This window comes from Schistocerca cancellata, chromosome 4 (genome assembly GCF_023864275.1).
Source record: "Schistocerca cancellata isolate TAMUIC-IGC-003103 chromosome 4, iqSchCanc2.1, whole genome shotgun sequence".
NCBI lineage: Eukaryota > Metazoa > Arthropoda > Insecta > Orthoptera > Acrididae > Schistocerca > Schistocerca cancellata.
Window position 1 is genome coordinate 318,326,751 of NC_064629.1, and position 16,410 is coordinate 318,343,160.

At 37.0% G+C, this 16,410-nt stretch overlaps 1 pseudogene; it reads right to left on the reverse strand.

Annotated features, from left to right (window-relative positions):
* Window positions 1-15,367: 15,367 nt before the first annotated feature.
* Window positions 15,368-15,484, reverse strand: LOC126186094 (5S ribosomal RNA; annotated as a pseudogene).
* Between the last annotated feature and the right edge of the window lie 926 nt (window positions 15,485-16,410).

Here is a 16,410-nt window from a genome sequence, read left to right on the forward strand (position 1 = left end):
GGTAGGTTTAAGCAGTTTTAAGTCTAGGGGACTAATGACCTCAGATGTTAAGTCCCATAGTGCTTAGAGCCATTTGAACAATTTTTTTCTACGCTTATCTTTTATTTACTGTGTGTGCGTGGTCTGCTTCGAAATAATCTCCTCCACATCTGATACACCGCTCCCATCGCCATTTCCACTTCCGGTAGCAGTCTTGGGACTCCTCTTGCTGGATCGCGCGAAGCACCGTCCACAAATTTTCTTTTATTTCGTCAATCGTTGCAAATATTCGATTTTGAACTGGATTGTCAACGTTGGAAATAAAAAAATGTCCAGAGGGTCCAGGTCTGAAGAATACGGAAGATAAAGCACCACAGTGATTTCGTTTTTTGTGCAATAGTCACGCACCAACAGGGATGAATGTGCGGGTGCGTTATAATGATGAAAGAGCCATAAATTGTCTCGCCACATTTCAAGCTGTTTCCATCTCACATCTTCTCGCAGGCGCCACAACAGGCCATCCATTAACAGTTTGTCCCTGTGGCACCAATTCATGATCCTTCAAAGTCAGAGAAAACTATCAACATGGCATTGACATTTGATCTTACCTGACGTGCTTGATTAGGTCTTCGAGAACCTTTCCCAGCCCATTGTGAAGACAATCTTGGTCTCATCGTCATAACCGTAGACCTATGTCTCACCACCCTTTATGATTCTCTTAAGAAACATCACGTCCTCATTTGCGCGATCCAAAAGCTATTCACAGATTGCGACTCGAAGGTCTTTCTGGTCTTGACTCATGAGCCGTGGGACGAACTTGACTGTCACACGATGCATTGCAATATGCTGTGTCAGAATTTCATGATATGATCCAATTGAAATGTTACACTCTTCTGCAATCTCTCTGAGTACCGTTCTTCGATTGGCACGCACTGTTTCGGTCACGTTCCTGACATGAGAGTCGTTGGTAGACGTCGAAAGGCGTCCTGAAAGATATTTATCTTTAACTTCCGTTCGGTCATTTTTAAACCGCGTGAGCCGTTCGCAACACCAAGTACGGCTTAAAGACTCATTACCGTAGGTTCGCTGCATCATTTGGTATGTCTCTGTAAAAGTTTTCTTGAGTTTCAAGTAAAATTTAATGCAGACATGTTGCTCCTGTAACTCTGCAGTCTCGAAATTTGTGAACTGTGTGACAAAACGTTTTACTCAATACAGCACTGAACAATAATTAACACATACCACACTGAAACGTCAGAGAGTTACGTACTAAACACAGGAGTGTGCAGGGATGCCAACTGCGTTTCGCTCCAGCACACCATTAGCGTGAAACTATGAGTGTTCCGGAATTTTTCAAACGCATCTCATATGTAATCTTTCTTGCTTGTTATTCCAGTTAGTCGTTCATTTGCACTGAATCTATTGATTTCGCTAATAATGAAAACAACACTTGTCATTCGCACATCAAGTCACCCATATAAACAGCGTTTGGCATTCACATGTCGTTCGAGTTTATTCGGTTCAGTTCGTGTAGCTCCATCCCCTTTTGTCTGCGGCAAAGTTTTTTTATTCTAGATGCGCCAGGGATTCCCCTGGCAGAGACCTCACGTACACTATGCATACATTCAAAAATCAACTTGTGATTCCTTCAGAAATCAACTTAGAATGTGTTCAAAATGAAAGGAGCGATAAAAAGAATTAACATTTTGCACAACTAGTATGTCACTTAATTCCAAAATTCAAATAATTACCTTATCAATAATATTCGCTTGTATCAGAATATAACCATGGGTACGGGCACAACTTACATTTATAATGCAGATGAGCAGGAAAAAACAACTATAATGTTCAGATAGAGCATTAGAAGTGTACTGCTTGACACAATCACATCATTTAAATATCTGGACATAATGTAGCAAACCAATATGAAATGGAACGAAATGTTGCTCGTTTACAAGGAAAAAGAAATTTGGAACTATATATTACTAATTATTATAATTCTACAGAATTTGATATGCCTTACTTTATTTTCGTTGTTTCCCAAACTAACTGAGAAAATAATCAGTTACTTGATTCTTCTTTATTTGATCACATTAAATTACAAAAATCTATGTTAAAAATGTAAGAAATGAAGTTTCATTCAATTTCATTCAAAATCATTCTGTTCATGTAATTAATATGCCTAGAAAAAAGAGTGTTTTAACTACTCAACTAACAACAATGAAATTATGTGTGTTCTTTAATTAAAATATTCCAAACAATACAACTGCATATGTTATAACTGTATGGTAAATAGAATTTAACTTATGATTCACAACATAGAATGCTAACACAAAATTTCTAATTATATAATTGAATGAATAATTAGAAAAAATAATGAAGTTTTAAATTTTTGTTTCATCTCCTTTCGAATTATTTTCAGGAAACTAGAGAAGACCACAACTGAAAACTTAAGTTTTTCAAAAATTAAAACATCATGAAATTTTACCAACTAAATTTCGAGACAGTTTTATTACTTTTAAATGATCAATATAAAATTACTCTTCCAGATCGATATGCTAAAATCTTTACAAATGATGATTATAAATTAAATAAAATTGTGAATTTACATTTTGTTTATTGAGGTAAAAGAAAAAATAAAGACAATCCTATTACTAATTAAAACTTCCGGGCTAAGAGGCCGTGGTCCAATAGTTGAAATACTTCTCCCTGACGTTTCGTTGCCAGCTGCGGGCAACATCATCTGAGGTGAGTATACGACTGGCTGCTAGGCCATGGAGGTCCTGTTTATATAGAGCGTGTAGAGGGCGCCACCACTTGTCACGTGTTGTCAACAGTAAAACTATCTCTGGCTGGCGTCATTACTCTCGATCAAAGGTAATCGATTATCACATCTTTGGTACAAAGTCGATCGCCATATCTTATCTAACTTCAAGCCTTCTTCTTTCCTGCTAAAATTATTGTGGTGTTTAAAAATCTCTACAGCCTCTCTATACATACGTGCATAATAATGCGATGTCTTAGCTAGCACGCTCATCTCACTAAATTTTATTTCATGGTCACCCGTTTCAAAAACATGTTCCGCTACAGCCGATTTGTCTGTTTGTCCCAGTATGTATAGAGAGGCTGTAGAGATTTTTAAACACCACAATAATTGTAACAGGAAAGAAGAAGGCTTGAAGTTAGATAAGATATGGCGATCGACTTTGTACCAAAGATGTAATAATCGATTACCTTTGATCGAGAGTAATGACGCCAGCCAGAGATAGTTTTACTGTTGTCAACACGTGACGAGTGGTGGCGCCCTCTACACGCTCTATATAAATAGGACCTCCACGGCCTAGCAGCCAGTCGTAGATTCACCTCAGATGATGTTGCCCGCAGCTGGCAATGAAACGTCAGGGAGAAGTATTCCTACTATTGGACCACGGCCTCTTAGCCCGGAAGTTTTAATTACTGAAGACGCCAGCAGTGAAAGCCTACATGCTATGATTAGACGCCTCTACGGGGAGGATATGTCGGTTATGGTACGACGATTGGAGAGCCTACGCAAGAAGAAGGCCCAGCAGCTTTGTTCGCTCACTTTCTTGCTACCTTGTCGTGACACCTGTACAGTTCCGAAGTTTTTGAAGGTGAGAAGATTGTTTCATTCAGTGCAAACTAGCCGTATCTATTCACGTATGGAACTGGCAATGCTACGAGAACGGATCCATCAAACACGTCGAGGACTGGCGGTAACATGCAGTCAACTATTAAATCTCCATCTATTTATTAGCAATACAATGCAGGTTTGCGATTGGAATAAGGTGGATGGGCTAACATTTAGATCCATGGAACATAGTGCAGAAGTGTCTTCTAATAGGCAGAAGAAGAAGTTTGATAATCTACCGAAGAGCAGACAGGAAACTCCGGTTATAGACAATTCTCGAACGGTTATAAATTTGTCCGGAAAATAATTATCCAGGGAAGAAACTTCTGTTCTCTCGAAAGGAAGAAATTTTGCAATTACTCCACTAAAGATTCCCACGGAGGATATTGTAGCTAATATACAGGCGGGGATTCGGCTGTTACCATCACACACTGCTGATGAAGTTAGGATGGAAACAGCCAGGATACTGCGTAAAGCTAAGCCACCTAGCAGTAATCTGTCTCAAGGGGAAAAGAAAGCATTACGGTAGATTAATGCGGACAAGAGTATTATTGTACTTTCTGCTGACAAGGGAAATGCTACCGTGGTGATGAAGAGTGAAGACTACCACAAGAAGATCAGTGACCTTTTGGATCTTACCACTTATAAAAAGTTGGAAAAGGATCCTACAACGAAAGTGTTGACAGTTACCAATCAATTAATAAAAAAGTCTTCTATTCCTTCAGAGGATAAAAAAGATCTTTGCAAAACGGAAGCTTATCCTCCTAGATTATATAGGCTACCTAAGGTGCATAAACCTAATGTCCCACTGAGACCAATAGTAGGTGCTATTGGATCCCCTACTCAAGAGCTGGCTAGACATCTTGCCACCTTGTTACAACCGTTTATTGGAAAAAACCGATCATCACATTAAAAACTGTATGCACTTCATCGAAAAATTGAAGGGGATTACCGTCAGCCCCAGTGATATTCTTGTCAGCTTTGATGTGGTGTCTCTGTTCACCATGGTTCCTGTCAACGAAGCTCTTGCTTGCATATCTGACATATTTCCTACTGATATAGTTGCTTTGTTTAGACGTTGCCTTTCCACGACTTATTTTCAGTATAATAATGAGTTCTACGAACAAATTAATGGAGTGGCAATGGGTAGCCTCTAAGTCCAGCCGTTGCTAATATTTTTATGGAATTTTTTGAACAGCAAGCACTGCAGTCAGCCAGAAAAAGGCCTTTGAAGTGGTATCGGTATGTGGACGACACTTTTGTCACATGGAATCACGGTGAAAAAGAACTGAACCGTTTTTTGAAACATTTGAATAGCATCAATTCAAAAATATAATTCACTATGGAGACAGAAAGTAATGGACAGATTAATTTTTTGGACGTCTCAGTGATTAAACGAGCAGATGGGACTCTGGGTCACAAAGTCTACAGAAAAGATACGCATACCGATCGTTATCTTCATAAGGATTCAAACCATCATCCCAGGCAGAAGAGAGGTATTATCAAGACATTGGTGGACAGGGCTAATAAAGTCTGTGAGCCAGCTTATTTGCAAGAGGAACTAAATCACTTGCGAACCGCTTTCCAGAAAAATGGGTACGCTGGAAAGGAGATAGATCGAGCACTCCATCCCAGAAGACAAATGTCCGAAAACGTGCAACAACAACAACCATCGGTGGGGAAAGTTTTTCTTCCATTCATCCACAATATTACGGACCGTATCGCGAAAGTGCTGGCCAAGTTCAGAGTTGAAACAATCTTCAGACCTACCAAGAAGATTAGTGAATGCTTAAGATCGGCGAAAGATGGAAGACACCCTTTAGCTACTCCTGGTGTGTATAAGATTCCGTGTAGTTGTGGGAAGGTTTACATTGGAACCACAAAAAGAAGTATCAATACTCGCCTAACTGAACATAAAAGGAACTGTCGACTGGGACACACGGACAAATCGGCTGTAGCGGAACATGTTTTTGAAACGGGTGACCATGAAATAAAATTTAGTGAGACGAGCGTGCTAGCTAAGACATCGCATTATTATGCACGTATGTATAGAGAGGCTGTAGAGATTTTTAAACACCACAATAATTTTAACAGGAAAGAAGAAGGTTTGAAGTTAGATAAGATATTTCCATCGACTTTGTACCAAAGATGTGACAATCGATTACCTTCGATCGAGAGTAATGACGCCAGCCAGAGATAGTTTTACTGTTGACAACACGTGACGAGTGGTGGCGCCCTCTACACGCTCTATATAAATACGACCTCCACGGCCTAGCAGCCAGTCGTAGACTCACCTCAGATGATGTTGCCGGCAGCTGGCAACGAAACGTCAGGGAGAAGTATTTCTACTATTGGACCACGGCCTCTTAGCCCGGAAGTTTTAGTTACTGAAGACGCCGGCCGTGAAAGCCTACACGCTATGAGCATCCTATTAATTTTATTGAATTCGACTAAATTTTAAAAATTTTGTATTTTTCTTTTAATTAAATTAAAATTTTCTTTACTATAATTTTCTAAGTTATTTAGTAGTGCAGCTTTGTTTGCCATTTTTGTTTTCATTCTATTTATGTAGATTTTAGTTTTTTCGATATATGTAAATGAGATATTTTGGTTGGGGAAAACTGTGAATTTAGATTATTGGTTTGCAACCCTGAATTTTAGTTGAAAATGCTTCTTGCGCCAGAAACACCACAAATATACTACTAATGTAATGTGACACCATTTTTGGCATCATTTTAATACTATACACTGGCTTGTTCAAGGGACTCATTAAATGGCGTTTTTACACAGGGTTTTCATATGAACCTCTGATTTGTTGGTCTGTTTCTATTAACTCAGATTTTTTTGGTCATGTGAAGGTAAGCAATATTGCACTATGATTGGTTGGAGAGAGGGGGGTGGAGGAAGTTTTTTAATTTTCTACTAATACATCTGGACTCTTTCCACCAACTTGAATTTTTTAAACTGCACTATCATTGGCTGGAGATAAGACAGGGAACGGCTTCCCGTAGTAAGGTATGAAGGCATCACTACTTACAACATGCGTTCATGGTCCTCAGTTATGTCATGTATACCATCACAGTTAGGTATGGCAACATCATCAATTATATCACTTTTCAAGATCGAGGCAGAGGGGGTGAGAGCTAAGCATGCTGGATAGTTGGCTGACATACTACTTTTCCTCATTTCGATTCACATACATTTTCGATTAATTTATCGTTAATGTATCATTATTATAGCGTCAATTGTAGAAGAGCAGTGTTAATGATATTATAAGAAAAAAATTGCTTTTTAGTGTTAAATTTCTTATTTAATCTTAAGATCAAAAGATTAACTTATTTTTTTGTCTAAGGGTAATAACCTATATTTTTCATAATTTTGAATATAACAGTAAGCTATAAACTACAACCTTTATTAGGCTATATTGTTTTTATCTATCAAGACCAAATGTATAGAAATATTACATAGCCACATTTCCATGAATGACCACAAGAGATGCTTTCTGATATGATTACAAAACACACCACTGTAAAAATAATTTTTAATTGCAGGAAACTTAAGATGGAAAGACCAATAATAATTCAGTATATTTATGCCATATCTTGTGGTGTGCTTTTAATTTAAGCTATGAATTAGGTTATGCTATATTATATGTTAAATGCATTTACTATAGTGGTGGTGGAATATTACTTTTCCACCATAATTCGTCAAGTCATAAATAATAAACACATTAACTTGTATTCCAGCGTAGTTAAATGTAGAAATATTGTGTACAAATCTTAGAATCATTAAATGAATATAAAGTGTTAGCTGCTTTTAAATATCACTCTCTATCTCTCTCAGCATAATTCATTGCACCCACACTCAAAAGCACAGCATATTATACACAATCAAAAGCAAACCTTCGTCCTAGAACATCTCAGAGGGAACAGTGGAAAGAAGATCTTTTCTTCCTCCTTCAGATTATTAAGTCATGTTGAGCATCAACTTGTGTCCAGAGGGTGACAAACAACTGCAGCACCGGAGCCCAGCTTTCGTGAAAAGAGCCGATGCTGAACGGTGCACAACTGCGGCATCAGAGCCGAGCGTTAGCGTAAAGAGCCGATGCTGCAGACGACACGGAAAATGGCATGTTCGGCGAATAGCAGCCTGATGGTAGTAGCCTATATGGTCTATCGTGTATGTGTCACGTGTGTAGTTTTCGTTGTCGTCGTGTGAAATCTTCGAGAAGGTTTTCTCCTTCTTGAACTAGGACAGCACCATCAGAAATATGATGAATCCAGAAAAGAGATACACATGTTCAGAGTGTGGAAACAGCTATAGGCCTAGCTATAACAAGACTCTGAGGAAACATGTATCACAGGTACATCCAGGAAAGTTAAATGATATCGCTCCATAATTAAAAGTGCAAAAGTTTTATAAGTATTTGTTTAGTTTATGGGGCAAACAGTTCAACCATGAGCGGAATGTAATGGGCCACGAAAGAAAGGAACATGGATTGGAAAATAGTTTTATGATAGTGAAATGCCCATTGTGCGATATTTCAGTTCTTTCGAAGAAAAACTGTTATGATCACTTGTCAATGAAACATGCTGTGTCGATAGCATCTTTAGAGACTGAATTTGCATCTTTCCAGGTATTCAGTGAGTGGAAGAAACAAACTGAGAGAAAAGCGTTGTCACCTCACGTCAAAAAGTGTGGGTCGCATTGTACTTCGCACAATGTCACTCAGCATTCCTTTGTATGCCATCGTTCAGGACAATATGTATCTAAGAGTAAAGGCATTCGCCGCATGAAAATCCAAGGCGCTAACAAAATAGGAGGTGTATGCCCTTCCAGCATTGAAGTAACCGAAGCTGGAGATGGTAGCTGCAAAGTAAAATACGTGGTTACTCATGTGGGTCAACAAAATTGTGTTAGACATTTAGATTTGACAAAAGAAGAAAGAAACACGTTAGCCGTTGACATCGCAAACAAGGTACCATTGCAAGCGATACTCAGCCAACTAAGAGACACTTTATCTTATTGCATGCTAGAGCATATCCATCTACTGACAAAAAAAAATTATGCAACCCTGAGCAGTGTAAAAATTTACGTTCCGAGGTCGTGAGACATAAGGACGATGGCATCAGCGTAGAAGCGTGGGTAAACGAAATCAGTGCTACCGATAATCCCTGTGTTTTATTCTACAAACCACAAGATACAAGCAGCCAAAGTCATCCTCTCCTGAGAAGTGAAGCCTTTGTCCTCATCATTATGAACAATGCTCAATGTGGAATTCTGAAGAAGTACGGCAGTGACTGTATTTGCATCGATGGAACTCATGGAACTAACGGTTATGGTTTCGAGTTAATTACACTTCTTGTACTTGACGACATGAGACAAGGTTTTCCTTGTGCTTTGCTTATCTCAGACAGGTCTGATCAAGATGTGCTGTCATTATTTTTTAATGAAATAAAGACTAAAGTAGGAGAAGTATGTCCTCAAGTGTTCATGTCAGATTTAACTGAGTCTTTTTACAATGCTTGAATTTCACAGATGGAAGAACCTGTGAGAAGACTTAATTGCTCGTAACATACTGACAGGGCATGGAGGAAAAATATACGTATTCAAATCTAATCAAAGGAAAGACAGGTTGAAACTTATAAGCAAGTGAGGAGTTTAATGAAGGAAAGAGCCGTCATAACAGTTGAACACGTATTTCCTTTACCTCTGGAGCGCCTGGTTTCAGATCCTGTGAGAGCTGAGTTTGGGTTCTATCTCCAAGAACATTGTGCTAAAAGCACCAGGTGTTGGGCATGTTGTTACAGAGCCAACAGTGATATCAATACAAACATGCATATTGAAAGGATGCATCGAACAATAAAATACATATATTTGCGTGGTAAATATGTAAAACGACTTGACAAATCCATTCATGCATTAATGAGCTTCGGCAGGGACAAATTACATGACAGGCTCATTATTCTGACCAAGGGAAAACTGACAAGCAAACTCCAGGATATTCGCTCAAAGCATGACTTAAGTTCTAAGGTGGTTCAGGAACGCATAGTTGAAGAAGGAAAAGGCTGGCTTGTACCATCTACTTCTGAGGTGGGTGTCACTTATTTTGTACAGCAAAATGTCCAAGACTGCAGCTGTAAATTGATTTGTATTGACTCTCAGGCCTGCATACAGCAGTATACATGCTCATGCGTAGATTCGAGTATCAGATGGAACATGTGTAAACATATTCACTCTGTCTGCCAACACAAAACAAGACAGTCATCCAGTTCAGTGAACGTCATTAATTTTCGTGATGTTAATGATGACGAGGATATATTACACATTTATGAAGAAGGGGAATCAGTAGCAACTGAAAAGGGACTTCCCTATTTGTCGAGCTCAGCAGAGGAAATATTGAATCTTCAGATTTAACTCAGGAGAAGGAGAAAATGAAGAGAAAATTTGCTGAAATGATTGACACAATATCTTTTCTGGGGCAACTGGAAGTTTTAAAGCGCCAGCTGTCAAGCTTGAAAGCTACATTAGCTGCTGTTGACTCCAATAAAGATCATAAAGGAACTCTGGCCCCTACACTGCTTCATCAAGAAGGGAACAAAATATATAGCCTCAGAGACGATGGTTCTCTACAAAGAAGACGAGGAAAATAGTGCACCATTTCGAGAAACCAAATACAGCTGGGGCACAAGACATTATTGTTTCTCTATTACAAGACGGTCAATAGATATTGACTTTTATACAGTGAAAATTTACCTTACCTAATTCCTTTGTTTGTGACGTTTCTTAGTATTTTGTAGTTCACATCGTAATTATGCTGTTGCTATTAAACTTCAGTCAGTGGCATAAGAATGACTATCATCCCTTATTAAATATGAAGAAATTAATTTAAATCAGTACCGTATTGTATGTTTGGCTTTCTTGTTTAATAGTTTTATTTTCTGCTACATTCGGAATTAAAACAGTAAAAATGTAGAGTACAGTAAGTAAAAGGTCTCCTTTTCACAAAGTGGCTCGCTTGTCAGCCGCAGTTGCGTGTCATCTGCTACCTAGTGCATCTTCAGTTCTTTCCGTGAAAGGTCGCTCGGCTCCAGTGCCGTAGTTGCTTGTCGCTCTGTAGACTCAAGTGAGCATCACAGTACCCTCTATTCTTACTGGCTGAGGCTGCTCACCCACAAAGATCTTAGGAAAGACGCAGCAGTATAGCAAGAGCAGCAGTTAATATGAAATCCATTATGGATGCAAATATGACAGCAAAGAATCCTCACAGATTTTAGACACTTCACAACATAATATATGGAAGTCAGCAAATTATAGCAGACAACTTTCGATATTCCTTTTTATTACTTGTGAAACATAATCAGGATATTCTTAGAACAGAATATGTTTGCACTCTTTAAGTATTGTGTAGTAGGATGTATTATCAAATCCAAGTTTTCCTGTAGAAGTAGTAAACAGTCAGTCAGGGGAAAGTAGGAGGTTTATTAAAATCTCTTTACCATGGTTTCAATATTTATGAAAACGTTTTCTTCAGGAGAAAATGTAGAAAACCTGATAACATGTTGCGGCAGCTAATGCACTAGCTAGTAGATGTACATTGGTGAGGAAATACCATATGCCAACAACCATGTTATGTATATTTTATTTTATTATGGTGGCGAAATTTTATATTTGCCACAAGGGGTAGCCGCACAGTCTGAGGTTCCTTGTCACAGTCTGTGAAGCTCCCTCTGTCAGAGGTTCGAGTCCTCCCTCAGGCATTGTTGTGTGCGTTGTCCATAGTGTAAGTTAATTTAAGTTAGATTAAGTAGTGTGTAGGCTTTGGGACCTATGACCTAAGTAGTTTGGTCCCATAAGCCCTTACCACAAATTTCCAAATTTTTGATATTTGACTAATGCCTTTCGGCTGTATTTCAATGAACCTCTACCGCAACATGTAATTCATTTAACTGTATTTCCTTCTCAAGAAGACGTTTTTATATACGTTTGAATCATGGTAAAGGGATTTTAATACATATTCCAATTTGCAACTGATTGACTGTTTACTGTTTCACAACAAGATTTTCCTTATGCCGTGGCTGCTCCAGCCACATACAAAATTTTAAGAACAATATCTAAAGATGAACAGTGTTAAATGTAGCAGATAACCAATACATGTTGTCCTACAGTATCCTTCCTTATCCTGAGTCCCTTTTTCTTAATTTTAACAGTTTTGCTGAAATTAATTTTTTATTGTGAAAGTTAACAAACGCAGCTGGATTTGAAATTCAGCATAATGCAATAAATACTGAAGCACACCATAGTGCTGTACAAAAACATGCATCATATCTTTAAGGGGTGCTACTGCAGATAGTTATACGATGTAGTACACCATATCCCTTACGAATTGATTGCTCTCTGGAACTTCCAGATCTGAGTGCATTTCCAACGAAGATAAAGTCTTGCTGTTATGTTTAATAACGCCCAAAAGTAGTATATGGGTACGTTGAGCACAGTAGCGGTTGTTTGGAAAACGATTAAAAAGGAAACAATGCAAAACCGTTATTTGTATACAATTAATTACATATTTAGATATTTATAGGTTTACAGTTAGTGTCCATATGAAAGAGTATCATAATTTTCTAGAACTATTCTTTTATCGTACTGAAACGAGAATTCTTTTTCAACATCTTTGTTTATTAAATTTTTAGTATTTACATCTCTAGTTATCTGAATGTATTCTAATTGTACCTTTTCTTTTACTTCGTTTTCGATTAATCTTATCATAGTTTCACCATTCAACTTTCAGAGATTCTTATAGTTTAATGTAAATCCTTTTATCTTTGTTACAGAGCTTTTGTCATTTGATTCATAATAACATCTTTTAGGGCCAGTTGAAGCCCAGTTTGTAACCCATTTATTATTTCCTAACTCATCTGTCCACACTCCTGACATACAACCTGTCTCTATTGTATTTTCCCATTGTCAATATACACTATAGAATCAGTATCAAATTAAACATCTTTTCCTAGTTTATGTATCATTTCATATAATCTAAGTCAAGCATTTGATGTAGTAAATGCAGCTATGAAAATATTAGTTGCTGTGTTATTTTCCACATAATAATCTTTGAAAATGTAGTTAATCTGAATCATCTTGTCATTAATAAAATTTATATCTATTTTATCTAATAGATCATTTATTATTATTTCATAGAATTTTTGTGAATCTGTAACACACTCAGTTTTACTCATATTTTGATGTTGTCCAAATTTTGCCCATAATGCAACAAGACATATCTTAGAAACAGCTCTTTTTCCTGCATTTGATTTTATATTATTAAGGTCTAATTCAATATCTATTTTTTCTTTCACATATTTTTATACTGTTTATTGTCTTTGAAATTATGTGGTCTGGTTTCTAATTTTATTTTCATAAAGTCTTTCATGTAATTTTTAAACAACATGTTGCTTTTATTTCTAAAATTTCATGCTTCATATATTTCTATAATTTTATATCCTTTTTCTAATACTTTATTTACTTCGTCAGTTGTCCAAGTACCAATAACACTTCTTTCATCATTATTGTGATTACATTGTGATTAAATTACTAAATTTATCTTGTGAAAAATTCCAAATTTAAAATAAGAGAATTAAATATGCTCCAAAATCCAATATTTCTGAAAACACCTAGACATACTAAAAGTGTATCCTTAATATTCTTTGTCAGATAATGTGCATACGAAATATTTGATAGCTCATGAACTAAAAACTGTAAATACAGAAATGTTCAATGCTAGTTGTAGGGAGAAAAATGTGCTGTGCACATTAAAGAAAAAAATGGCCTTTCAAGGTGTGATAGCCATGAAGGGTGAAAAGGGGAACAATTTACTGTTGCTTAATAAGTCAAAATATATTGAAAAAAAATTTTACTTTACTCAACCCTGTAGAGTTCCGTGAGTTACCTAACAATTCCATGATTAAATGTGCTGTGGGAGTGAAGAACCTTATTAAAACCTGCAAATCCATATTTACTGATAGCGAAGCCACATACCTCATAAACAAGAATCCAGTAGCTTTCAGATTATATAGGTTATCTAAGCTTCACAAACAAGGTGTTCCAATAAGACCTGTAGTGTCTTCAGATTCAGCAGCTTGTCATAAGATAGCAAAACAACTAGATATACTAATTAAAACAAAAACTAAATTTCAACAACGATTTAGAATATATAATTTATATCTATTAGTGAAAAAACTAAAATATGTACCCATTCCACCTAGTACAAAATTAGTCTCATTTTATATTAGCAACCTGTTTTCTAATATTTCTTTTGCAAAGGCAGTGGAAATTTTAACAGAATGGTCGCATGAAACCAGAACACATCCAGTGCAAACAGAAAATATAAGGATTGAACTCAAACATCCTGAAAGCAAGTTTATTTCCAATTATAACAGTCTCTTTACTGGCAGTCAAATGGGTTGGCAATGGGGTCCCCAGTCTGTTCCTTATTAGCTGAAATGTTTATGAATTGAATTGATCTGCCTGTAGACAACTGTTGTGTTGTGTAAGGCATCATCATTTGTTACATAATTATACAGTTGGTTACACAAATTATGCAAAGGGTAGATACATAATTCTAGAGATGGTTATACAAATGATTATACAAAAGGTTAACATATATAGATATGATTACATAAATATTGCATATCTTGTACTCATCCATAATTAGTTACATCAGTTGCACAGACAAATTTTGTTGTATGTCGTAAGTTACAATTTTGTTAGTTCACAATCACAAATTTTTTTAGTTCAGAATTACATTCGTTTTTCGTTGTATAAAAGAGCATCATATTTTTCATTATATAAAAGAGTATCATATTTTTCATTGTATAAAAGAGTATCATATTTTTCATTGTATAAAAGAGCATCAAATTTTATTATTATGTATGAATTCACTTGTACTATAGAATGCTTCCTGTTTCAGCCATGTCTCAACCACCATTTTAAATTTATTTTCATGCAGCTCCCTTGTGCCATGGGATATAGTGTTAAAAATGTTTTGTCAGCATGTACAAAATCATTTTGGACTTTACTCAAACGTGTCCATGGAATGTTTAGTAAGTTCCAGTTTCTGGTTTCATATGAGTGCACATCTGACCTGGTTTCACACATGTGGGGATTCTGTTTGGCTTGCATAAGTGCTTTGAGTATGTATCTACTGGGGACTGTAAGTATTCTGTGCTCAATAAACTATCGTCTGCAAGAAGATAATTTGCTCAAATCAAAAATACATTTAGTGGCTTTCTTCTGCCAGAGGAAGACATCTTTTTCCCCAGCAGAGTTTCCCCAAAGAAGTATTCCATAATGCAATGTGTATGGCAAAAGGTGTAGTATGCCATAAGCATGCACTCCATAGTGACACAATCCTTAAGTTTCCTAAGGATATATAATACTCTTTCCAGCTTAGTGCAGAGCTCTTCTGTGTGGGTATTCCAGCACAATTTAGTATCTAGATATATGCCTAACAATTTTATTGCATGTCTGGGTTCATTTAGTTAGCACTCCATCTTCAGGCCACAAGTGGCCCATCAGGACCATCCGAGCGCTGTTTCATCCTCAGTTGAGGATGCAGATAGGAGGGGCGTGTGGTCAGCACACCACTCTCCCGGTCGTTATGATGGTTTTCTATGACCAGAGCCGCTACTATTCGGTCGAGCAGCCCCTCAATTGGCATCACGACGTTGAGTGCACCCTGAAAAATGGCAACAGCTCATGGTGGCTGGATGGTCACCCATCCAAGTGCCAGCCACGCCCGACAGCGATTAACTTCGGTGATCTCACGGGAACCGGTGTGTCCACTGCGGCAAGGCCGTTGCCGGGCTCATTTAGTCCATCACTAATATCTCTAAGGGAAAAGAAGATGTGTTCAGTTTTGTTTTTATTTAATGACAGTCTATTTTCTTGGAACCACTGAGCTGCTTGTTCCATCATTGAATTGTTCATTTGTTTGACTACATTTGTGCTACTATGTGATGTGATAAAGGTTGTGTTGTCTGCATACATTACAGATTTATATGGTAATAAGCTGGGCAGGTCATTCACATACACAATAAATTAGAAAGTTCCCAGCACAGATCCTTGTGGGACTCCATATTTCACCTTGAGGAGGTTAGATTTGTTATTTGAGTTTAAAACTACCATTTGGTTTCTGTTTGTCAAATATTTTTCCAGAAATAATAATTCCACATCAGTTATTGCATATTTTTCAAGTTTTTTAATTAAAATGCTGTGTGGGACAGTGTCAAGTGCCTTGGTTAAATCTACCAAAGTTGCATAGGTGTGTTCCTTATTTTCAAAACCATTTAATATTGATAATACAACTTCCTGAACTGTGTAGCCCACTTCGGAATCCATATGGTGCCCTATTAGGAGGATGTAAGACTAAAACAAATCATGCAACTGGTCTTTGATTAATGTTTCAATAATTTTGGATGAAATAGGTACTATGGCAATGGGTCTGTAATTTTGGGGTGAATTTCTTTCTGCTTTCTTGAATATGGACAAGATAATTGTCAGTTTAAGACAATCTGGAAATGTTCCTTTGGTAAACATCCTACTGATTACGCAACACAGTGGATTGCATATGGTGTCTATTTCTTCTTTATGATAAAATTAGATAAACCATAGATGTCTTCAGTTCTGGACTTGCTCAATGATTTGACTGCATTCAGTATATCCTTAGGATAAATACGTTTCCATGCAAATTTAGGAAGCTCTACTGGTAAGTCTGTTTCTCACAAACT